Genomic DNA, 26,281 nt, shown 5'->3' with positions numbered 1-26,281 from the left:
AAAGTCTCTTCACATCCTTCCTTGGCATTCTTAGTGGGTAAACCAAATGATCATTTTATGTACTGGTGTTAATTGTAAATGTTAATTGCTTTACTATCCAGTCCTCCAGGATTTCATATGTTTTCTTAGCCCAACTATGCCTGAATTCACAGCAGCATTTTTTATTTTTTTTTTGCAATTTCTGTGTCTTTATTTTTTTTCAACTGCATTCCATCTGTGTATTATGTTACTAATTTGTAATGAATGTTATGTGAAAGCTATTTCTATGACAAATATGTTTGGCTTAAAACATTTTAACAATGCAGGTTAATGATTTTTAAACTCTTACATTAAATATCTCCCGTGCACAGACACGCACAAGCACATGCACAGTACACTCACACATTATCTGAGACGCAGACAAACAAGAACGCCTATTTTGACAAATGTAATAACTAGATAACTAGATCAACATTTTTGACCCACAACCCGGATCCCATTTTTTTGGCCTCAGATCGGATCTGTTTTCGAGTCCCGATTGGATACTATGACAATAGATTATAGAATTAAAAATGTGTTACACCAAGTAACTCAAGTTAACACATTAACACATTTGTATAAAGCATCCATCCACTCATTTTCTACCGCTTATCCCTTTCGGGGTCACGGGGGGTTGCTGGAGCCTATCTCATCTTATTAAATTTAAGACTGCGAGTATTGCTGTAAATCAGATCCATCCATCTTCTTCCGCTTAGCCAAAGTAAGGTCATAGACTTACTCCCTGAGTTTGTAAACAATAACCCAAAAATACATATTGTAATAATAAGAACAAGAAAATTATGCTTAGCCATTCCTTTTCCTGTAGTTCTTTAGTGATAATAACACTTGGGAGAAACTTAGTTTATTTACCGCCATAGTGGTGAGGATTGGTATTTTACAAGCGGGTTCGCACTGTGAATAGACAAAATTCGAGCCGGTGTTCTGCAAGACGCGCACCCTCCTGGAAATTATGCAACTCCTGCATGTGTGTAACAATGAGTTGTGTCTCTCTGAGTGGACGATAAACATATTTAAGAATTCACATAAGAATAATATGGCGCTTAGAAGCCAAAACAGAATTAAATGTTTCCTCTGCTAAGGAAAGTATATTGTTTGTCTATTTTTTTCTATTAATGCTGTGCTAAAAGATTTCAGTGTGTATAACTACTTTTTGAGCACATTCAACAATACTGTAATAACAATAAAAAACATGATCATTTTGGTCACAATAACCATAATACAACATTTTTATACCAGTACATCTCTAAAAAAAACATACAAAGTACCAAAGGGGGAAAAGAAACAATGACTTTGCAGCGCACGCTTTCTTTGCCCGAGTTGTTAGCAGGGAGGTAGTAATTTATGCAAGTCGAAAATAATTGCGGTGATTGGATAAAATTGCAGAAACGTGAATTGCCGCAAATTCCTGGATGGGTGGACTATCACTACATTGGCCTGAGTCCAACTTGCAAATCTTCACACAATTTAAAGAATCAGAACTGTGGCTCCACAAGTAGCAAAATAATAGAATATTTATGATTTTCAGTCACACCATCTGAAATTATGGTGTGTGTGAACTTTTAGAGTTGCCAGTAGAAACAGATTTTGTGTTCGTTTCACACTTTCACCCACTCAGCGTTGGAACATGCAAATATATCAAACTGCATCTGGCAACAGTTAGTGAGTTACATCTAAAAACGGCACAGTTCTTGTCTTGCAGACAGACATAACACAACGTAACCTAATTTGATGACTGAATGATTTTGGCCTGCAGTGACCACTTACAGTACCATTTATCATAATTGAATTCAGAAACCAAATTTACTTATTCAGCAGATGGTTTGTCGATTAATTGTGTCTTGCTCCAATGTTGAAACGTTTGTGAGCTGTGTAGTTGAAAAAAAGCATGTTTTGTTTTCACTTGGTCGTAATAAAACATATCCACACTGAACCCTGGGGTGCCAGACTATGACTAACACTGAACAGCTGATATACAGTACAACACTTTCAGCATGTTCTTTGTAGGATTGCTTACATTTAACTTCAGGGAAAATCCAAATGAGCCCAGGTTCTTGCCTCAGACACTTGACTGAGCACAAGCATACTTACGCACTAATTTTCGCAGTGCCTGCCAACCACCATGTGGTCTTTTTGTACTCAGGCAATGGGTCGATAAGAGGAACCCAGCCACCTGCAAGCTCCTCTCACATGAATTGCACCAGACTGTTTTAAGTAGTCTTTTTTCCACAGTCATGTGCTTTCTTAGGCTGCCTGTAAGCTTTTGCTTGATTGTATTGAATGGTCAAACCTCACTTTTCCTTTTGCTAGAAGTAAAGGTAGCTATTTTATTTCACTTTTATTTTCAGAATATTTTTGTGTAAATAGGAGAAACTGACTTTTTTGACTTACTCTTTTAAAAAGATTGTTTGTCGCTCTTATTTTCCAGGAAATGTCCCTTATTTTTACATGTTGACCAGTATAGCCAGGCATGGGTGAGTGACTTGGTGTGGAAAACCCTGACATAATGTTCTCAGTGCAGAACATGTGCCATGTTTGTGGAGTGTGTTACAGTGGTACATACTCCATTCCAAGGCTCTAGGTGACATCAAATTATTATTTTAATTGATTTTTTTTTCTAATAGCAAACAAATTGAAATTAAAATAATCCAGTAATTAGCTATGTTTACATGCACAACAAATTTAGCATCATCTCATTCACTTTTTGTGCCCCACACGATTATTTTTCTGCCGTCATTGTTTATGCAATTATTATTTTCATCAACTTTTTTTTTTACATTCGTGTTCAGAACTATCAACAATCCTGAGATTTCTTAAAGTTTCTAACAAGAAAGTTGGTTCAGCAACAGACACATTCTGCTTCCTTCCCGCCACGTTTGCTGCTCGGCGATAAACATTTGGCAGTCTGAAATGCAGAAACACATCACACTGATGTAGCAAACATGCGCAGTGAAAGTGATTTTACTCCAACCACGAAGACACCGTTCTGAATAACGGTCGGCATAAACCACCCTTCTCGTTCGGAATGAGACTTCTTTCTGAATGGACTGTATTTGACTAGAATCTTTCGTTTGTCATGTTTATATGGAGCATTTATAATCTCACGGGGCCTTTATTTTGATTATTTGTGCTCATGTATACATGGTTATTGTCACCATTAACTGTAAAGAGAAATTTCTAGTAACATCTTAACAGTCATACTTTCTTTGCTGGCAGTTACAGGTAGGTTAGGTTAAATTAGGTAACTTAGGTAAAAGTTAATCTGTCCTTAATACATGTTTTTTTTTTTTTTTAACTTGTCCACGTTTTTAGCTCTTGGTCAAAGGGCAGTTTAGCCTGTCTTTTGGTGTTAAGACCATGCATAGTGTCAATGACAGACCTCTGCATTGAATTGGATGCTGCAACATTTGGATTTGTTTAACCACAAGCTCGATGTAATCTTATTTTATCTCACAATATGGGGAAAGATTCAATAAAAGTGTGACTCTAAAAGTCCTAGGGGTTTCAGATGGGCTCTGATCCCCGCTGACAGGAGACAGTGCATGTGATCGAAAAGCGAGAAGCTTAACCCCCTGGGCCACATTACACCCTCTTTCAGTTGGCTGCACTAGATGAAAGAGGGCACGCTGATTTTATGTGTTGGATGTGCAGGCAGGATTTAGTCACAAAACATTCCTCATGCACGTCAACAGTTAATTTTAGAATACAAAACTGGATTCAAGAATAAGTTACATACTGAACATTGAGTCTTTTGGCCATGCAAAGTTGTTGAATTGTTGTACATGTTCAACACCGCCGACTATTACTCAATACTGCATTAAGCACAATCTAATATTCAAAGTTGAACACAATCCATTATGTAATGCTGGCTGATGTCCAAGTTGTTCTATTTTTAAATCAATGTTTCCCACAGGAAACGAACAACATAATTTTGTTCCAAGAACCTATATCAATAATACCGCCAATGTTTTTAGTTTATTTTAACATTTGTACCTCTCATACAAGTGTAAATTGAAGTTGTTTAATTATAATAAGTACAACTAAAATAAAGTATGACTACTTTCTGTTACATGCCTGTGAATATTGTCATTCATTAAGGTCAATGTATTCTCAGAACATTGACTTGATAACAGCTGGACTGTTCAGATTGTTTTAGAAGCCATTTTGCCTCTCCTCATTACTTCATGCGCACAGACTTAGATAATGGAGCTGTAGTCTGAGGGTCTGATGCAGGAGCATGAATTGATGAAGCCTGTTCAAATGACAGGCAACACGACTTCTAAGACAATCTGAACAGTCCAGTAGCAATCAAATCCATGCTTTGAGGATACTTACGTGAAATAGACGTGAAATCTAAGCTGTGTGCAGAGCAATATTTTTACCTCGTGCCGTGGTATCGGTATCCTAAGATTAATATGTGTTGACTGTCAAAAAAAGATGCTAGTCCCTTAGATGCTCAGAGAGCTAAAGTCTCAGAAGTTGTTTTGTGATGTCATGCTGGACAGTGGCTCGAACCCCGAGGTTTTCTTTGATTTTTAAGGTTCCACTGTCTTAATTTAAGTAATTTCTAAGTCGTCCCTCCATTTTATTCTGTAGTGTCATTGTGCACTGCAAATCTAAAATTGGTTTCCGGATTGTGCCTAATAGCCAGAACCAAACTAGACTCAGGCATTACTTTAAGTGTGCCACATAAACAAATGAATATTTCATGTAATTCATATTTCTATGCACCCTCCACTCTGCCTTGTACAGAAACTGCGTCTTTGCTTCCAGCCTGCCTTAGGGTTTTCTTTTTAAAAGTGATCTACACATTCTTCTAGTTGGAAATTACCACCACTTTTCATTCTGTGACCGAGCAGGAGACAGTGTAAATGTAGGACCATTAGCCTGGGCATCTTATTTAAAGCCTGTTAATTATTTACCTCATTTACTCCAGGAACCATCAGGGGCAGTCAGGGTTTAAGCATTAGACTACTTTCTGTTATCGAACTGAACATTGACATATTGAGAGTTTACTCATTACATAGAGATAGTATCTCCAAGAGCCAATGTGATGCCTTAAGAATTTGTTACATGTACAGGGAGTTGTGTGTCAATGTAGACATTGCTGCCTGAAAGTCCTTCAGTTATAATTAAACCGGTTGGCGAATGCTGGTTCATAATAACACGCACACGCACACACACTCGCACACACACACACACATCTATGAATGAACATGGTCATGTCTCTCCTGAGGTTATTTGCACTTGAGGAAAACCTCATCTTTCTGAGAGAGCTTTACACACTCACATCTACCTCTAGAAACACACATGTTCCACTGACATAAATATCAAGACATGGCTCGACACGTAGAGAATAATCTTTTGAATTGAAACCGTCTTAAAGGGGAACTGCCCTTTTTGGGGGGAATTTTGCTCATTATCCACAATTCCTATGTGAGACAAGAACGATAATGTCTGTGCATTCTAAAAGTAAAAAAAAAAATGCTGGTAAGAGGAGGCTAACAATGCAAGTAATAGGGATATGATTTATTCAACCTATAAAGCATGCTAAAAAAAAAACAACCTCCAACTCTGTTTTATATACATGCTGTAAGTATACAGTATATGTAATGTAGTAACAAGCACATCAATGACAGCATGTAATATTTTGGTAATTTTTTAAGCATTTAAGCCATAATTTCTTTCTTGGGTGCAATGATTTTACAGAGCAAATAGCAACGAACGCTACTTCCGTCAACAACAACACAGAGAGCACTTTCTATGTTTGCTACGGCTAATGTCAGACTTTGTAAGAGCTTTGGAGCATTATCATGTCGCACTATTGCGAAATGTTTCAAATAAGAATATAAAACAGTGACTTATAATGTCCGCTCTCACTGGGATGCCGACTGATGGGATGGTTGTATCTTACAGCGGTGGTGCTCTCCTTGAGCTGCTAAATTCAGAATCATCCTCACTCCTCAGATAAATATGCTTCCCTGCAATGTTGCTATGGTCTTATGCTGGGTTCCATTTGTTGAGAGCCATATAGTAATAGCGCTAATGATATTGGTAGCATGCAAAATTTTAAAGTTGACCAACTTCCCGGCTTAGTGCTACAGCCTTCTACTATACAGTTGAGATCCATCATTTATAATCTAGCATTAACTTTTACAAACTCAAAGGCAATACAGCAGAAGCAGCTCAACAGCCTTCTTCTCCTTTTTTTTTTATGGCGGATCGCAACCAACTTTATTAGAAGCTCAAGCTAGCTAGTAGCTTGTTACTCAGTAGTGGTCAGAGGAGCAGTGTGAGCAAGGTGATGTGTCACGACACCAGAAAATGAGTTCCTCAGTGATAGTTGTTACAATAACAATGTCGCAATAGCTTGGTTAATATGCAGGTCAGGACATGAAATGAAGGTTGGTTGGTGGATTTTTCGATGATTTTTTTATAGCACTTCATAGGTGTAATAGATGAATCCCAATCATACGCATTGCTAGCCGCCTCCTACTGGCAGTTTTTCACTATTAAAAACCCACATGAAATAATTGTGGATGAAGGCCAAAATTCTCCAAAAGTGCAGTTTGCCTTCGAATCTCATTTCTTCGTCATCCTTATGATTATTTAGGTGAGTCTACGTCGAAAGGCATTTTCTGTTCCAGTCTGACCCAGTGCACAAAGCAATTAGGTTCACAAAGGCATGGTTGGTTGGGTTTGGTGTGGAAGAACTTGAGCGCCTTGACTTCGACCCATTTAAAGACATATATGAGTCTGACCTCACAAATGTTCTTCTGGATGAACAAAAAAACAATTTCCCGCGGACACACTCCCAAATATTGTGCTGCCATGGTAGATCCGTGAATGAAAGCAAAGATATAACGTTGTTTCTACACTTTCCCACGCCCCTCAACAACTTCTGTCAACACCTCCACCCATTTCCCACCCATGTCGTTTTGGTTCCCTCCCCTCTTTTTTCACACATTTGGTCTGCACTGCAATGAAGACAGACAAGGTCTGATACTGATACTGCAGGTGTGGAGCTATGTGGCAGGTGAGAGGTCTACCCTTCATAAAATTATTTCCTTATTCTGACTCCGACCGTCCAATTTCATATCTTCTCACCCTATCAGTACCTTGACTGCTCTTCTCGTGATCATGTAAAATTTCATTTTTTTTCACCTTGCATGTTTTCCTCCAGACATCACCTCCATCTTTTCTCACTCCCTCTTTTACTCTTTGCTGGGTAGAGAATATAGGTCATGTGTTGCCTGGGATGAGTGAGAAATGGTGTGAAAGAGAGAATGGCTGTATAATTGTAGGTGAGAGATGTTTACTCTCACAGCTTTGGGAGGTGCCTGACTGCAGTACACACAGTGCAATAAGTGCACATTCTGTACCATTTTCTTTTTCCCTGAGTGTGTTATGGCCATGTATGTTTATACTTATGTGTGTCAGGTTTGTGCAACTTGAATCATGGAACTCTCGTACGGCAAAGATCAATAAACTGTGAAATAATGGTAATCACTTCCTGTCTGCTTTGCAGAATGGGCAGTGTGTACTGAGCTGCCATGGTCTGATATTTACACACCATGCTGGTGTGAGGTAGGCTCCTTATCACATCAGGAGGTCAAAGTAGGTCTGTGCGCTTGCATGTACACAAGTCTTATCTCATGGTCAAGTGTGGGAGAACTTGCTTGTAGATGTGCAGGTGGGCACATCTACATTGCATTCTCAACATACTGTAGATTGGTATGGTGTAGTGGTGTAATTGTATGGCTTCATTGCATACCTCGGTTTTAAGGCCATAGGGGAACCAAATGCAAAATTTAAAACAGTTTGATTTTTTGTTTAATTATTTTTGAAATGAAGCTAGAAAATGCACTTGCATAAAATTGTCACATAAAAAATACAGCATAGTCGAAAATGTAGTCCATGACTAGAAGAGGTGCATCACAATTCTGAATGTACACTTCCTGTCTCTCACTTGAAATGTGTACCAGGTGGGATATCGGTATGGAACTTTTTATTCAGTACAGCTTGGTACCGTTGCGAGCCGAATACAGTATGAATACATGTGTTTTGATAGACTCCTGGTAGTGAGACAAAACTATCTGAGTAATTTTGCATGGCATTAAAGGAATCTATAAATACTGCATATTATATAATAATAATAATAATACCTGAGATTTATATAGCGCTTTTCTAAGTACCCAAAGTCGCTTTACATGTTAAAAACCCATCATTCATTCACACCTGGTGGTGGTAAGCTACTTTCGTAGCCACAGCTGCCTCGGGGTAGACTGACGGAAGCGTGGCTGCCAATTTGCATAATGTCTACATTATGTGCACTGCAAAGGATTTGCCACTTGCCAAGACTTAAAATTGTATTTATGAAAATGTCCCTAGTTTTAAAAGCAACTTACTTATTTTTAGTCATTGAAATTGATCATAAACATAATTTTAGCATGAATAATTGTATTTTGTTTGTTCTAGTTTAAACATTTTAACATTGAGAACATAACTATTCAAATAAGATATTTTGGTTTTCCCCGCATAGAAAATATTGTTTAAAGATTCTGCAACATCCGCTGTCAGATGCTTGATTTAGGAATTGCACGTTCAATAATGCTTATTTTCAGAATAAAATACTTATTTTATCTTAAAAGTCCTGCTCATTTCTAGATATACAAATCTTAATTAAGGAAGTCTTATCGAGTAAGGGCCTCACCTGCCATCATGGAAAGAAAAAAAATGTAAAAAGAAAAAAAAATTATTAAATTGTTATATGTATCCAGTGATTATACTATAAAGTTATTTTCCATTCAACTTCATCAGTTTTAGATTATTTTTATTCAAAATCGCTGAATTTTCACATTTGCCGTTCAAATACTGAGAAGAGACGGTGCGGTGATCAGCAGCCAGTTGAGGCACGTCACTGCATTGTGCCTCAACATGGATTGCGGACTCGGCTAACTGCTCGCCTGCTGTGCAGTGAGACCGTATTGCTATATGAACTATATTATTCATTTCCATAGTTTAGTTAGCTGAGGTATATAATGTACAGTGTATTTTGTCAACAACTGTATGTGTGTAACGTATTTCTTGTGCTGAGTGATCATAAAACTGCTGCGAAGACACACTGGCTGAGGCTCGCCTCGCAGTGGCCCGCCTCCTTGTGCCGGTGCACCCCCGCCGTAGAAAACGGGGGGCGGGGGTCCATGTTATATCAACTAAAGCCCACACTTAAACTTTCCACGTGCAAGATTGAATCTGTTGTAACCTATTTTTATGGGCTTTCCTCTTTGTGATGTTAATTCCTGTTACACGCTGTTATACAGTATATGCCTTGCGCTCTTATTTTGAAGGCGCTAAGAGCGGAAGTGATGACACGTTGGAGTGGAGCGGAGGTTTTTGAAAGAAGGTAAATAAAGTGGTCCTCGTGTAAACTGGAGCCTCCGTGTTTATTATTTTGTAGTTTCATACAGTATATGTGACAATCATTGGTACTTTAATCTTAATCTTAATCTATATGCAACATTTATAAACCCTCGGTTACACTATTTAAAAAAGTTATTTAATAAGAAGCCAAAAAGTGCAAAAACAATAATGTTCGTGTTGGAGGAGTTGTGAATGACCGCAGGGCCACAACATTAGGTACACCTGCAGACTGCAGCACGGATTTCATATTTCATTCATTCACAACTCCTCCAACACGAACATTATTGTTTTTGCACTTTTTGGCTTCTTATTAAATAACTTTTTTAAATAGATTCAATCTTGCACATGGAAAGTTTAAGTGTGGGCTTTAGTTGATACAACACTCCCGTCAGGGGGTGCATTCTACGACGGGGGTGCATTAATCCAGCACAACAGCGCGGCATGGACTTCATTTATAAGTAAAGGTAAGACCATAATAACATTTTTTTTTATTAAATATGCTTTTTTGTGTGCTACAGTTTGTATGTGTAAAGTTAAAGTTAAGTTAAAGTACCAATGATTGTCACACACACACTAGGTGTGGTGAAATTTGTCCTCTGCATTTGACCCATCCCTTGATCACCCCCTGGGAGGTGAGGGGAGCAGTGGGCAGCAGCGGCACTGCGCCCGGGAATAATTTTTGGTGATTAAACTCCCAATTCCAACCCTTGATGCTGAGTGCCAAGCAGGGAAGAATGCTGGTATGAGCTTTTAAACATAACCCGTTAACTGCTGCCAATCAAATGGTGAATAAGATACTCTTTAGGGTTCATATGTTTGTAAATCTGACTGTGATGAAGTCAGTGCCTCACCAGCCATGAACCTCACCGCACGTCACTGGTTAGATGTAAATATAAACGGAATACAATGATTGGCAAATCATTTTCAACCCATATTCAGCTGAATATGCTACAAAAACAACATATTTGATGTTCAAACTGATAAACTTTTTTTTGTAAATAATCATTAACTTTAGAATTTGATGCCAGCAACATGTGACAAAGAAGTTGGGAAAGGTAGCAATAAATACTGATAAAGTTGAGGAATGCTCATCAAACACTTATTTGGAACATCCCACAGGTAAACAGGCAAATTGGGAACAGGTGGGTGCCATGATTGGGTATAAAAGTAGATTCCATGAAATGCTCAGTCATTCACAAACAAGGATGGGGCGAGGGTCACCACTTTGTCAACAAATGTGTGAGCAAATTGTTGAACAATTTAAGAAAAACCTTTGTCAACCAGCTATTGCAAGGAATTTAGGGATTTCACCATCTACGGTCCGTAATATCATCAAAGGGTTCAGAAAATCTGGAGAAATCACTGCACGTAAGCAGCTAAGCCCGTGACCTTTGATCCCTCAGGCTGTACTGCATCAACAAGCGACATCAGTGTGTAAATGATATCACCACATGAGCTCAGGAACACTTCAGAAACCCACTGTCAGTAACTACAGTTGGTCGCTACAAGTTAAAACTCTCCTATGCAAGGCGAAAACCGTTTATCAACAACACCCAGAAACGCCGTCGGCTTCGCTGGGCCTGAGCTCATCTAAGATGGACTGATACAAAGTGGAAAAGTGTTCTGTGGTCTGATGAGTCCACATTTCAAATTTTTTTTGGAAACTGTGGATGTCGTGTCCTCCGGACCAAAGAGGAAAAGAACCATCCGGATTGTTATAGGCGCAAAGTTGAAAAGCCAGCATCTGTGATGGTATGGGGGTGTATTAGTGCCCAAGACATGGGTAACTTACACATCTGTGAAGGCACCATTAATGCTGAAAGGTACATACAGGTTTTGGAGCAACAAATGTTGCCATCCAAGCAACGTTACCATGGACGTCCCTGCTTATTTCAGCAAGACAATGCCAAGCCACGTGTTACATCAACGTGGCTTCATAGTAAAAGAGTGCGGGTGCTAGACTGGCCTGCCTGTAGTCCAGACCTGTCTCCCATTGAAAATGTGTGGCGCATTATGAAGCCTAAAATACCACAACGGGACCCCCGGACTGTTGAACAACTTAAGCTGTACATCAAGCAAGAATGGGAAAGAATTCCACCTGAGAAGCTTAAAAAATGTGTCTCCTCAGTTCCCAAACGTTTACTGAGTGTTGTTAAAAGGAAAGGCCATGTAACACAGTGGTGAACATGCCCTTTCCAAACTACTTTGGCACGTGTTGCAGCCATGAAATTCTAAGTTAATTATTATTTGCAAAAAAAAAATAAAGTTGATGAGTTTGAACATCAAATATCTTGTCTTTATAGTGCATTCAATTGAATATGGGTTGAAAAGGATTTTCAAATACTTGTATTCCGTTTCTTTTTACATTTAACACAATTTCCCAACTCATATGGAAACGGGGTTTGTATATTTTGTCAGCTCTTTTTTGCAGTATAGTGGAGTAGTACAACACATTTTACGAATTAATTCCCTAAAAATAAACCAACAATTTTGTGTATAGAAACTTGCATGCATAATGCATGTTGTTTGGTCGTTCCCTGTAGAATCACCCTTGATGCCTTTTTAAAAGCTTGTGCTTTGCAGCAGTGCTGCTGTGAAAAGCAATTTCTAATCTGCACAGTTTACAGAGCACTGTATTTGGGTTTTTCTATGACTGTGACACTGAACTAGGGCCGATCTATTAAGGCCACAGTAATAATCGTCATTATTTTTGATTGATATTGTAATCACGATTAATTACTACTCAGTGGCCTAGTGGTTAGAGTGTCCGCCCTGAGATCGGTAGGTTGTGAGTTCAAACCCCGGCCGAGTCATACCAAAGACTATAAAAATGGGACCCATTACCTCCCTGCTTGGCACTCATCATCAAGGGTTGGAATTGGGGGTTAAATCACCAAAAAATTATTCCCGGGCGCGGCACCGCTGCTGCTCAGTGCTCCCCTCACCTCCCAGGGGGTGATCAAGGGGATAGGTCAAATGCAGAGGACAAATTTCACCACACCTAGTGTGTGTGTGACAATCATTGCTACTTTAACTTTACAGGATTATTCATTAATTTGAAAACATGAGTATTTATTGTACCACCAAAACTCAACTTTAAATATAGTAATAAAACAACAACTGGATATAAATTAGTAATGGATAAACCACAAACAGTTAAATAATAATAGCACTAACAATACATTTGAACACAATAGCAATATGAAAAACAATATAATTCAGTTTTTCCATTTTAATTGTTTTTAATTCAGTTTTTTTTTTACTTTTACACTTATTTTACCACCATGTGCTTTTTAGGTCAAATACAATTTAATAAAATGTTTGTTAACTAAATGCAAAAATCCTCACATGTATTGGTGATATTTGGGCAATTTTGACCTGTATTTTAGGTCAAAACATAATTATTTTGTAAATGTATCAATAAGCGCTTTGATTACATAATGCCTGTGCAAGGTACTGTTTTGAAACCTTTATTTTGTTCGCCCTGTTGTGAAAGGGGTGGGAGTGTACTGTGCTGTTTTTCTCAGCTTGACGATTAAAGAGGCGATTCACTTAAGGCTGCAAAAAAAAAAAAAAAAAGAGCGCCTCTCAAGTTGCAACCATTGTTTTTTTTAATTTTTTTTGCAACCATTGTTTGTATATTGATATTCATCAATGATGGCGTTCACAACACAAGCAGATGATATAGGTTTATGGATTGTTTTTGTTAGCTATAGCCTCATATTTTAGTTGGCGTTTAAAGTGACCGTCTTGACAATGTTTAGTTCAGGACGAGGGGGGTTGATTGAGCACTTTATGTCAACTTCCCTGATATTATTTTGTGTTTCTCAGCGAATTACGTTTTATTGGTCAATTATGTGACTCAGTCTGCATAATCACATGGGCTTATTTTTTTGTTGAGTTTGGTGATTATTGATTAGTAATACTAGCAATGTGTCAAATAAAATGGAACAACCACGTTGAGATCGAAAACTTCTAGTGGACATGCTCTTTTTTCACTCATTCGCTCCTCATCCGTTTCAAAGTCACAAGCTCCGGAATTTGCATGCATGTTGCACGGCCCAATAATAGTTTTTTTTGATCGTTATATTTTCATTATCATGAAAAGCCATAATCAAAATTAAAATTAAAATTTGATTAATTGTCCCAGACCTACACTGGACTATGGCCCTCTTGACACTGCACACCAAATCAGATTTTTTTTTGCCAGTCTAAACGCTCCAAAGTGCTTAAAATCTGATCATTTGGCATCAGATTCAGGCCACATCAGGAGGTAGCCTGAATCCGATTGGAATCTGATCTCTTCAAATGTGACTTCAGTCTAAACGCAATGAGACCTAAATGTGATTTTTTTCGTCAGCTTTGGGCGAGCTATGTCACTTGTGTGAGCCGGAAAAACGCAGTCGCCAGCGGAAATGGATATTTCATCACAACATCCGGTTTCGGTTTCTATTTAAAACGACCACATTTTCGGTACATGACTTGTCAATAGCGCACAAATAATAGGCTGGATGTAATATATGAATATATATTTTGATTCCGAAGAAATAGCGATTGTTGAAAACCGTAATTGACGCTGTGTTACGGTTGAAAAAATAAAGCTCCCGTAGATCTGCGCTGATGTCCGTGTCTCCTCTACTTAACAGCCATAAAAAGACTACAACACTCCCAAATATATTACACTATATACATCCATTCATACATTATATTACTTTCATCTACTTTCACGTAAAAAACACAATTGTTTAAGGTGTTGCGACTTTTATTTTATTTTGTAGTAGCAGCGACTTCCTCCCGTTCAACTTCCTTTGTTTTTACTTTATCGAAGTGCGCATGCAAGTGACGCCGGGTCTACATTGGGGCCCGTGCGCATTTACACTTGCAGTGTAAACAGTCAGCTGGAAAAAATCAGATCTGAAAAAAATCAAATTTGGGCCACTTTGGCCTGCAGTGTAAACGTATAGTCTCAGACAAGTTTCCCCTCAAATGGCTCATTTTCTATGACCAGGCTTGTGTTCTGATAAGGGTTTTATGTTGCGAATTCTTGTACCGGTCGTGCATAAGTGAGATCAGCTGAAACAATCAAATTAATAAGTGTACATTTTTAGATGTATTTATGGTGAGCTTTATTGACGATATGATCTGAAAAAAAAGAGTAGCGATGTGACGTTCGCAAACAAATTTAGTCTTTTTAACGGCTTTTTTAAGTGAACGATGAGAACAGATTCCCAGTTGTGAGCCATTTTTTATGCACATGCAAATTTAGCGTCTGCAATTGCCCACTGTGCACATGCGTGCCCCCCGACTAGCAACTGGTCTAGAAAATAAACTTAGCATGATTTGGGTTAACTTTTTTAAATACAATTTTTTTTATAGATTTTTACTAATAAAAATATTTATGTTTTTAGATATTATTTTTTTAATTACATTTTTTTCCCTTTATTTTTTTCTTATTAAGATTCACTTTTCGGGTTGACTGCACTACCGTTCACAATCATGAGAGACAAGAAGACAAAAACTTTTTTTTTTTTTTTAGAGATGTCCGATAATATCGGACTGCCGATATTATCGGCCTATAAATGCTTTAAAATGTAATATCGGAAATTATCGGTATTGGTTTCAAAAAGTAAAATTTATGACTTTTTAAGATGCCGCTGTACGGAATGGTACACGGACGTAGGGAGAAGTTCAGAGCAGTTGCGTCTTCCAGTCATACTTGCCAACACTCACAATTTTCCCGGGAGACTCCCGAATTTCAGTGCCCCTCCCGACAATCTCCCAGGGCAACCATTCTCCCGAATTTCTCCCAATTTCCACCCAGACAACAATATTGGGGGCGTGACTAAAGGCACTGCATTTGCGTGCCGGCCCAATCATATAATATCTTCGGCTTTTCACACACACAAGTGAATGCAAATCATACTTGGTCAACAGCCATACAGGTCACACTGAGGGTGACGTATAATCAACTTTAACACTGTTACAAATATGCGCCACACTGTGAACCCACACCAAACAAGAATGACAAACACATTTCGGGAGAACATCCACACCGTAACACAACATAAACACAACAGAACAAATACCCAGAACACCTTGCAGCACTAACTCTTCCGGGACGCTACAATATACACCCCCCGCTACCCCCCACCTCAACCTCCTCATGCACTCTGAGGGAGAGCATGTCCCAAATTCCAAGCTGCTGTTTTGAGGCATGTTAAAAAAAATAATGCACTTTGTGACTTCAATAATAAATATGGCAGTGCCATTTTGGCATTTTTTTCCATAACTTGAGTTGATTGATTTTGGAAAACCTTGATACATTGTTTAATGCATCCAGCGGGGCATCACAACAAACTTAGGCATAATAATGTGTTAATTCCACGACTGTATAGATCGGTATCGGTTGATATCGGAATCGGTAATTAAGAGTTGGACAATATCGGAATATCGGATATCGGCAAAAAAGCCATTATCGGACATGTCTAGTTTTATTGCTTTCTAACATATACAAATTGGCTCGTTCTTGGTGGCTAGCAATGCAGCTAATGGGAGCAATCAATTCTACCTCTAAATCACTTTAAAAATCCATTCAAAAACCGTCAACAATACTTAATTTACATTCCGTAACCTGTATTATAACCAAACTGTAGCGACATTTGTTATTGTAAGAGCCAACACAGAGGAACTCTTTTTCTAGCGTACTAACACACCAGCGTGCTACGGTATTAGCCCTAGAGGCTGACTACGGCAAGAGATAAGCGAGCTTCTACGTCAGCACAAAACGCGTTTTGAGTTTGTAATGCACAACACAATGCTATAAAACACCAATCTGTACTGACTGAAAAACATGAACAATCATATTACACTGTCTGTAAAATATTAGCCCACATTTCAGGTTTTTTTTGTGCACAGCTAGCCATCAAGCATACAGTATGTACTGTAGTTGTAATAACAAGCATGGCGTGCTGCGTATACCATGATCAATATAAAGTGACTCACCTGATGGACAGTTGTCTCTTTGGTCCAGCTGGCCGAGGACATTTTTTCCCGGTTAATTAAGCACGTACTCCATTTCTGTCTAAATAGCTTGGCTCCAAGTTCCACATTTTGCAGCTTTGATTCACTTTCACCTCTCTCTCGGCTTCCGTCTGCTCCAACGTCTCACTCTTCCTTCTAGAAGAAGCAGGAGAAGCAGTAGTCCATAAATTCAGATTCAAAAAGATAAGGTTGTCAATCTTTTTTTTCCCCAAAAATAGTTATTTTCGTTGTCTGTTACCAAGTCTGCCATGATTAGAACACACTTGCGTGTTTTTATCCGGACGGGGTTATTGCCAAAAGTCAGACGTGTAATGCTAGAGAAACGGAAATAGAGTCAAAATACGATAAATATTGTACATATTACATATTGTTATGAACGTGTCTGTTACTACATTATATATATACTTGCAGTGTGTATACAAAACGTTATTGGAGGGGTTTGAAGTTGTTTTAGAGGGCTTTAAAGACTACAACGGTGACTCCCATTAGCCGCATCTTCCAAGCGTTTTTTTAATCATCTTTAAAATCCCCACCCCCCAAAAGAAAGACGTGTATTCTTGTCTCTCATAATGCTTGTGAACGATAGGCATAATTCAGGAAAAAAAGTGCAGTTCCCCTTTAAGGAGCAGGAACAGATTTAGACAACGACAATGTCGGGCTGACCATGTATACCTTGTTTTTTTCTGCACGTATATATTTTATAGCAGCACACCATATTTGTCTTGTCCAAAGTGCCTGCATTCTTTAAATCCAAAATGGGTTAAACAATCCAAAATTAAATTATTGGACAGAAATGTTTGTATTTATTGTCAGTTACACACTAAGGTCTGATTTACAAAAGGTTTAAGTGTACTAAAACATGTGCAAACTTGATAGACCACGCAAAGCTGATCTACTAAGTGGATTGCGTCTCGTAAGTGAATAGAATAAGGCGTGCAATCCATTCTGCATCTCTGTCTTCATTAATATGTAGTCTATATGCTGATCATCAAAACGACCACAATGCTGGAAGGAGAAAATGCAATTATATTATTTAGTATGCACATTAATTGCATTCATCCGACCAAAACATCATTAAAAAGCGGTAAGTGTCATAAATATTCGCTAAAATAGACGGTTACAAAATAAATAGTTGACAACAGAGCAGAAAAGAGGTGAAAATAAAATGTTTTAGGAACTCATGTAAAAGTTCCACCATGCCTCCTCTTCCTTCTTAATCTTCTACACGCAATAAATTGGTTGTTGCAGTAAATTGGTTGTTGCAATAAATTGACTTTGATTGCACAAAATCCTTGAAATTGCCACAAATGCGCCAGTACTGAGGCCGACTAGAGTGGAAGCAATGTTTTCTTCCGTAAACACCGCATTGCGTGCGACGTCATGTTCGCATGCGGGTCAGATTGCATTCACATTAGAAACCACATTTATTTTGTAATGTGAACATCCACTAAAATGATCCGATGAGACAAAAGAAATCTGAATTGGACACCCGACCCTGCAGTGTGAACAAAGCCTTAGTATTTTTTTTATTGACGTTTGTTTTTTCACATAATATATGTATTTGGAGGTTAATTTGTGTCTTTATTATAAAACCTTTTTTGACGATGAATTTATGTAACTGAATTTTTTGCGTCTGAATTTTGTGAACTTTTATGCTGACAATTTCATTGAAAACAAATTTGTTAGCAAAATGCGTGTGTTAAAGAATTCAATCTTTTAAAATTCGGTGTATAAAAATTCAGTGTAATAAAATTGTGTATAACAATTCAGTGCTAGAAAAATGTGTTGAAAAATTTGCAGCTTCAAAAAGCTAGACTCACTTAAATTAAGACTGAAGCAATCGATCCTGTCTCAGACTCAGCCAATGAGGTGTCAAGTTTATAGTCACGTGACACGGGTCTTGCAAAACAGCATAAAAAAGGCAGTTACCTGGGCTACCTGGGGATAATACAACATAATTAACATTTTATTGCGGTCGGCTGGATATTTTCAAACTATAGAAATTCCAAAGGTTAGAATCTTTTATAATCGAGCAAGAAAAACAAATATGCAACAAACACGGCAAAACATAAACGCAAAGGGTAAAAAACATCCATATATTTGTAAAAATATAACTGTTCTGCAGAACTTTTTTGTAAAAATCTGCCTCCGTCTGACACTCGCTGCTTCGTAAACAAGCCCCGCCCACTGTGGCCCACTCTGTTCGTGCCGGTCTGCATGAAACAGAGCTTAGTATGTCACTCAAAAGTGCAGATTCTAACCATTGAAATCATTTAGTTAATTTGAAAAACTCCATAGCCGCATTGAAATGTTAATTATGTTGTATTATGCCCAGGTAGTCAAGTTAACTGCCTTTTTTCTGCTGTTTTGCCAAACCTGTGTCACGTGACTATAAACTTGACACCTCATTGGCTGGTTCTGAGAAATGATCGATTGATTCAGTCTTCCCTTACCGGAAGTGAGTCTTGCTTTTTGAAGCAGCAAATATTTCGACACTGAATTTTTCAGCCCTGAATTTTTATACATTGAATTTTGAGTGTGAATGTTGTCTGTCTATCTGTGTTGGCCCTGCGATGAGGTGGCGACTTGTCCAGGCTGTACCCCGCCTTCCGCCCGAATGCAGCTGAGATAGGCTCCAGCGACCCCCCGCGACCCCAAAAGGAACAAGCGGTAGAAAATGGATGGAAGGATGGAATTTTTATACACTGATTTTTAAATACACTTATTTTTTTACACTGAATTTTTTTACACTCAATTTTAAAACACTGAATTTTTGAACACGCATTTTGCTAACACGTTAGTTTTCAATGGAATTACCCTAATTTGATGTAAAAACATTTGCTCATAAAATTCAAATGCAAACATTTCAGTTACATAAATTCAGTGTCAAAAAAGGCTTTAAAGACACAAATTAACCATATTACTAACATACTGAATATCCTTTATGATAAACTTCTTGAAGTATGCATTTTTTGTGTCTTAAGCACAGCAGTGCAGCCCTTTAGTGGTAAAAAAAAACCCAAGAAAAAAAGTGGTGTCAAAGATGCACTGCATGACTGATTCTAAAATTCTCATAAAAAATGGTATATGTTTCCTGCTTGTTTGAAAACATAACAAAAGGCCACAGGTAGGAGCAAGATAACATAAGTGTGCAGTTAATGAGAGTCTCCATGGTAATGCACCGTATGGTACACGCAAAATCATTTAAATAAGGCCACTTTACAATTGCACATGCAGTCTGAGTAAACCACATGCAACATGCCCACTAATAGTACATACAATTTTATAGATTGCACACAATGTTTAGCACGAGATATTTGAATCTTAGTAAATCAGGCTTTAAGTATTTATTTTTAGTAATGATGTCACTTGAAACAATGCGTCAAGATGCAATGTCGAATTACATTAGTGACATATTTTTCAAATCAGTTTATTACATCGTGCAAGATTCTGACAACGCATCAGAATCAGATATTATTGTTTTTCACATCCTAAATTAGGTACCAACATATCTTCTCAACTCTCATCTCTAATTTTCAGGCACTGCTCGTGAGTGGCTTTGCATACTAATAAGCAATAGTACTTACTTCACTATGTTCATGGAGCTCCAAGGAGGAAAAGAAGCCTCGATGGCACTAGAGGTCCAGCTAAGAGGCTGGCTCTGTGCTCCACTTAATAATGGATGGCGGGTTACTTCCTTTATTGCTAATAAAAGCAGGCCCTCGTGCTGAATAGCTCAATAGGAGCGCAGTAAAGGAAGATGCTCACATTCTTTTGAGGAAATGAGATATCATGACATAGACTGATTAGTCTGAGAGAATATGGATATTAACACCAAGTCAAAAAGTGAATCTCACATATTTTACAGACTCACTACAGTGCGTGTGTGAAGTATGTCAATAATTAATTTCTTGATTCCTTAATCATTTCTATAGCTTACAGCTAATTAAATCCTCAAATGCAGTACCTTAAACAATTTGATGTATAGTACTGTGTGATTAGATGTACAGTGCATCCGGAAAGTATTCACAGTGCTTCAATTTTTCACGTTTTGTTATGTTACAGCCTTATTTCAAAATGAAATAATTTCATTTTTGTCCTCAAAATTATACACACCATAACCTATAATGACAACGTGAAACATTTGTTTTTAGAAATGTTTGCAAATTTTATAAAAATAAAAAACAAAAAAATTGCATGTACATAAATATTCACAGCCTTTGCCATGAAGCTCAAAAGCTCTGGTGAGCTCTATTTCGGATGAGCTCTGTATCAACTGATCATTCTTGGAATTTTCCTACAGCATAATTGGAGTCCATCTGTGGTAAATTCAGTTGGTTGGACATTATTTAGAAAGGCACACACCTGTCTATATATAAAGGTCCATACACTTGACAGTGCATGGCAAAGCACAAACCAAGAATGAAGTTGAAAGAATTGTCTGCAGACCTCTGAGACAGAATAGTCTCGAGGCACAAATCTGGGGAAGTGCACAGACAATGATTTGCTGCCTTGAAGGTCCCAATCAGAACAGTGGCCTCCATCATCCATAAACGGAGGAAGTTTGGAACCACCAGGACTCTTCCTAGAGGGCCGGCCGTCTAAACCAAGAAATCGGGGGAGAAGGTCCCTAGTCTGAGAGGTGACCAAGAACCTGATGGTCACTCTGTCAGAGCTACAGTATTCCTCTGTGGAGAGAGGAGAACTTTACAAAAGGACGGCCATCTCTGCAGCAATCCACCAATCAGGCATGTATGGTATAGTGGCCAGACGGAAGCCATTACTTCGTAAACATTTGCTAAAGTGTGCCTGAAAGACTCTCTGACCACGGGAAACAAAATTCTCTGGTCTGAAGAGATAAAGATTCTCTCTTTGGTGTAATTGCCAGGTGTCATGTTTGGAGGAAACCGGGGAGGGTAAGCAAATACCATCCCGACATTGAAGCATGGTGGTGGCAGCATCATGCCGTGGGGATGTTTTTCAGCAGCAGGAACTGGGAGATGAGTCAGAATCGAGGGAAAGATGAATGAAGCAATGTACAGAGAAGTCCTGGATGAAAACCTACTCTAGAAATCAGATTGGGGCGACGTTTCATCTTTCAGCATGACAATGACCCGAAGCAGACAGCCAAGATAGCAAAATAATGGCTTCAGGACAACTCTGTAAATGTTCTTCAGTGGCCCAGCCAGAGTAAAGCTTGAATCCGATTGAGCATCTCTGGAGAGATCTGAAAATGACTGCGCACCGACGCTTCCCATCAAACCTGATGGAGCTTAAGAGGTGCAGCAAACAGGAATGGGCGAAACTGCCCAAAGACAGGTGTGCCAAGGTTGTGGCATCGTATTCAAAAAGACTTGAGGCTGTAATTGTTATCAAAGGTGCATCAACAAAGGCTGTGAATACTTATGTAAATGTGATTTCTTAGTTTTTATTTTTAATTACTTGGCAAAAAACTGTTTCATAGTCATTATGTGGTATTGTGTGTAGAATTCTGAGAAAAAACAGTTCTCAAATTTACATCCTAATCTCCCACCTTAAAGGGACACATCTCTTGCTAAAATTAGAAAGAATTTGGAAGCAAAATTTGGCAAAGTTTTGGATGACAGCAACTGGAAATCTGCATTAATACAACTGATCCAGTTTAAAGTTGTCTATCACACCTACTTCACTAACTCTAAACTTTCTAAAATGTATGCCAATATTGCAGAAAAATTAAATAGATGTCACTTGACTCCTGTAAACATGACACACATGTTCTGGTCCTGTCCCTGTCTGAAAGCCTACTAGACTAATATTTTCAAAAAACCTTGCAGATGCACTAAATTTGAAGTTGACGCCTTGTGCAGAATTGTAGACTTAGACTTAAACAAACTTTAATGATCCACAAGGGAAATTGTTCCACACAATAGCTCAGTTACAAAGGATGGAAAGGATAAGGATGGGAAGGATAAGAATGAGAAGGATAGTGCATACAAGGGCACAAAAAGAGTTTGAAAACAAAAGGTATAAAGTAAACTAAAAATGTACCATAGTAGCAATATAACATACAGTATATGTAATATTTACATATTATATATACAGTATATAACATATACTGATATATTATATATATATATTATATATATATATATATATATATATATATATATATATATATATATATATATATATATATATATATATATATATATATATATATATATATATATTATATAATATATACAATATATAACACATCTCAATTACCATGTACAATAATATAAAGAGTAGATCCAGCAGAAAATATAAATTATAAACAAAGAGAGGTAGCTAACATAGAAGCGGTCAGGTAATAGACAAATATCATCTATTTTTTTATGACAAGTGATTGTACAGCTGGATGGAGTGCGGAATGAAGGAATTATTGAATCACACAGTGTGGGAACGAAGCTGAAGTAGCCTGTTGGAGTGTGAGCTCCAGCAAAACTCCCCCAAAATTAGGCAGGCTTTTAAGGATACTATCGCCTTTGCATCTTTCCTAGCTCATAGAAGGATTTTGTTACAGTGGAAATCACAGTTTGCCCCCAATAATCTGAGTGGTACACCCAAACAATTTGACTTCACCTTGGGCTGTATGATTAGTTACATAGCCAAATTAAAGACACTATAGGACAAATCTGACACTCACTGTTGACATTGAACATTTTAGATCACCTCAATTCCCTTATTTTTTGTTTTGATTAATTGACAGTGACACTTCTGAGGGTTCCTAGTTCGATCCCCGTCTTCTACCATCCTAGTCACGTCTGTTCTGTCCTTGAGCAAAACAATTCACCCTTGCTCCTGATGGGTCATGGTAGGGCCTTGCATGGTAGCTCCCACCATCAGTGTGTGTGAATGGGTGAATGTGGAAATAGTGTCAAAGCACTTTGAGTACCCTATAGGTAGAAAAGCACTATACAAGTATACCCCATTTACCATTTTACTTCTCTGTATGTTTTTATTTTTAGTGCGTTTGGGTATTTTCTATCTGCTCGTGGTGAAGAGAAAGGCTGTGGCAACATTTATCCGTTTTGCAATATAACTAAAACTATTCATACTAACTAAACCGTCCCATGTGTAATGTCTGTAGAAGAGTTTTCATACATATTTCTATCATAATGTAATTAGCTAATATGCTAACACATTTACGAGTGTCTGTGTTAGTATTATTAACTTACAATGGCATTCTGTTTGTCTTGTTTCAGTTTCATAAAGTCACCAAAACTCCACCGTGGCGTTATTGCGTCTGTTTAGCTGATAGGAGAGCTATTCCGCAGCTAGTGGGTCCATGACGATGACTTGGGGGGCAGCATGGCATAGTGGGTAGAGCGGCCGTGCAAGAAACCTGAGGTTTGCAGGTTCGCTCCCCGCCTCTTGACATCCAAATCGCTGCCGTTGTGTCCTTGGGCAGGACACTTCACCCTTGCCCCCGGTGCCGCTCACACTGGTGAATTAATGATGAATGAATGGTGGTGGTCGGAGGGGCCGTAGGCGTAAACGGGCAGCCTCGCTTCCGTCAGTCTACCCCAGGTGTGAATGAATGATGGGTTCTCACTTCTCTGTGAGCGCTTTGAGTATCTAACAATAGAAAAGCGCGATATAAAATCTAATACATTATTATTATTATTATTACTTCTGTTTTATTTGATTTGCCGTTTTACGACCGTGTTAAAGGCACCATTTGGAAAACAATTAAGGTATGCATTTACACTAGCAGTTGTTACTATATTATCCTCTCTAACTCTTATTAATCTACTTGTTCAATTCATTTTAATACATGTTTACTTTCTGCTGTAATGTGGTTGTAGCTAGCTGGCTTGTTCAACTTTTCTAAGCACTTATTTGTTTCTGTTGTTAAAGATAGCTTAGCTATCAGTATGCTTGCTCCTGGCTTGCTCTTGGTGTGTAACATGTTTAGCCTATAACTCCAATGATAATAACACTGGATAATGATACTTAAGATACCAAGAACTGCAGTTTATTTGCCGTAATGGAAGTGATTATTATTATCTCAGTGGAGCGGGTTCACACTGTGTATTGTGACACACTTAGCTGCTAGCTTCTTGTAGGGAATCAACGTTTGTGATCGATATTAAAAGGCACTAATCGGCAATGGCGAAAATCACAAAACTTGCCTGATACTGATCGGTGCCCGATCGATCAACTCATCCCATCGTGTACGTATGCATCGTAAGGAACAACTTTTGTAACCTGTCTTGAAATGGTTTTATTATAATATCTATGCGAAAAATACATACATACCACTATGGCGAGATACTGCAATATATCGCAATATGGATTTGAGGTCATATCGCATATCCTTACTTTTGGATGTTGCACAAGCTACTTAGTCTGGCAGTGCCTTTCAGCACAATTAATTGTTGGGCAGCACAAATAAAATTACATACTAATATCTTATTTCTCAAATAATGGAAATATTAGTCATTACAAAAGTAGTCGTCAGAAGCAGCATTACAAACAAGGTCCAATCAAATTGTGGCGTGATAATACAAGTAATTGAATGTGTTACATCTCAGGAGTTAGTTTAACTAGGTAGTGTTTATAGCACACAGGAACACTTGTGGACATTCCTGCATCGTTCAGACAGCAGTAGGATTTATTGTGTCTGTGATAAAGCCCTGCGGTGTGTATTCAGCTATATTTGAAATTCAGAACAGACAAAGAAGGTTGGATAACTCTGCTAGAAAAAAAAAGCAGCTCCGGTGCATTTGTTTACTCCCAGGCCACAACTGCAAAGACAATGAAATATGTCTTTTCAATGCTCATCGCTCAAACCGGGCTGAAATGTCAGCCTCATCTCTCTCTCCATAGGACAGCAATTACTTAAGTTGATTAAATGCAGAGGTAATAAAAGTGTTTGTTTACATGGGGCGTGAATTGTTGCTGTTTTAATGAATCGTCTGACCGAATGTCAAGCATAATCCTCGTTTTTTCTCTTGGAAATTAAATTTTGCAGCGATATGCCAGCTTTTCAAATACGATTGTGACTTGAAGTGACGGTTTCGCTGATATTCAGGAGATCAAGGAATCAAGGATATTGCGACAATAAGCTTTTTTGCATCATTATGCGTCTCAGCATTCCAGTCACATTTTGCTCAGCCACACTATCACATCTTTTCTCAAGTCAGAGGCCTCCCTCCACTCTCATATATTTTTCCTCATGTAGAACAAAAAATGAAAACCTTTAAGCCTGCAAAGACATACATCCTATGTATAATGTTATGTAGGAAACTTTAGTTTGAACAATAGAAAGACACATTTACAGTATTTTATTTCAGTGTTTGAGCATTGTTTTTGATACTGTGTTATTTTCACATTGTTAAGACATGATTAACACATTGTTTAAAGATTTTCTGAGGTTCCAACTATGGATGTCCAATACAACTTTTTCCACTTCTAATTCATTACCGATATTGGAGTTTAGAGTATTGTGCTTATACTGATATTAATCCCATACGACACAGGTATCAAACTCAAGGCCCTGGGGAGCGATCAACTCTTTATCTTTCTTACTAAAAGTATTCGTTCTTTAATTTTTGCCCAAAGAAATGTTGCATGTACTGCATGTGATTAAATGTTTTTTAACTTTTAATATTATCTGATCATGCAACAAACATTATATTAACATATTTGTTTGTTGAAATAAAAATAATTACTCTGACTCATGATTTTAAAGCAAGTTATCCACCAATTTATGCGTAAAAAAAACAAAACCAAACACATCTGCAATTTTGTACAA

At 38.0% G+C, this 26,281-nt stretch overlaps 2 protein-coding genes across 5 annotated transcripts in view; one reads left to right on the top strand and one right to left on the bottom strand.

Annotated features, from left to right (window-relative positions):
• The window catches only part of kank4 (KN motif and ankyrin repeat domains 4), a 185,367-nt gene that overhangs the window by 109,269 nt on the left and 49,817 nt on the right, over positions 1-26,281 (top strand). The window contains exon 1 of one of the 4 annotated variants that reach the window (XM_062028247.1): positions 7,014-7,072. The exons of the other annotated variants lie outside the window; for them this stretch is intronic. The gene's annotated coding sequence lies outside the window, so the exon portion shown is untranslated. Of the gene's footprint in view, positions 1-7,013; positions 7,073-26,281 lie in introns of those variants that run through there. 4 annotated transcript variants of the gene reach the window in all.
• The window catches only part of usp1 (ubiquitin specific peptidase 1), a 201,144-nt gene that overhangs the window by 129,693 nt on the left and 45,170 nt on the right, over positions 1-26,281 (bottom strand). Inside the window, exon 2 of the mRNA XM_062028253.1 lies at positions 16,462-16,635. The gene's annotated coding sequence lies outside the window, so the exon portion shown is untranslated. The remainder of the gene's footprint in view (positions 1-16,461; positions 16,636-26,281) is intronic.

The sequence above is a fragment of the Entelurus aequoreus genome, linkage group LG19, assembly GCF_033978785.1.
Source record: "Entelurus aequoreus isolate RoL-2023_Sb linkage group LG19, RoL_Eaeq_v1.1, whole genome shotgun sequence".
Taxonomy (NCBI): domain Eukaryota; kingdom Metazoa; phylum Chordata; class Actinopteri; order Syngnathiformes; family Syngnathidae; genus Entelurus; species Entelurus aequoreus.
Note: the sequence above shows the minus strand (reverse complement) of the source record. Positions and strands in the feature narration are given on the sequence as shown.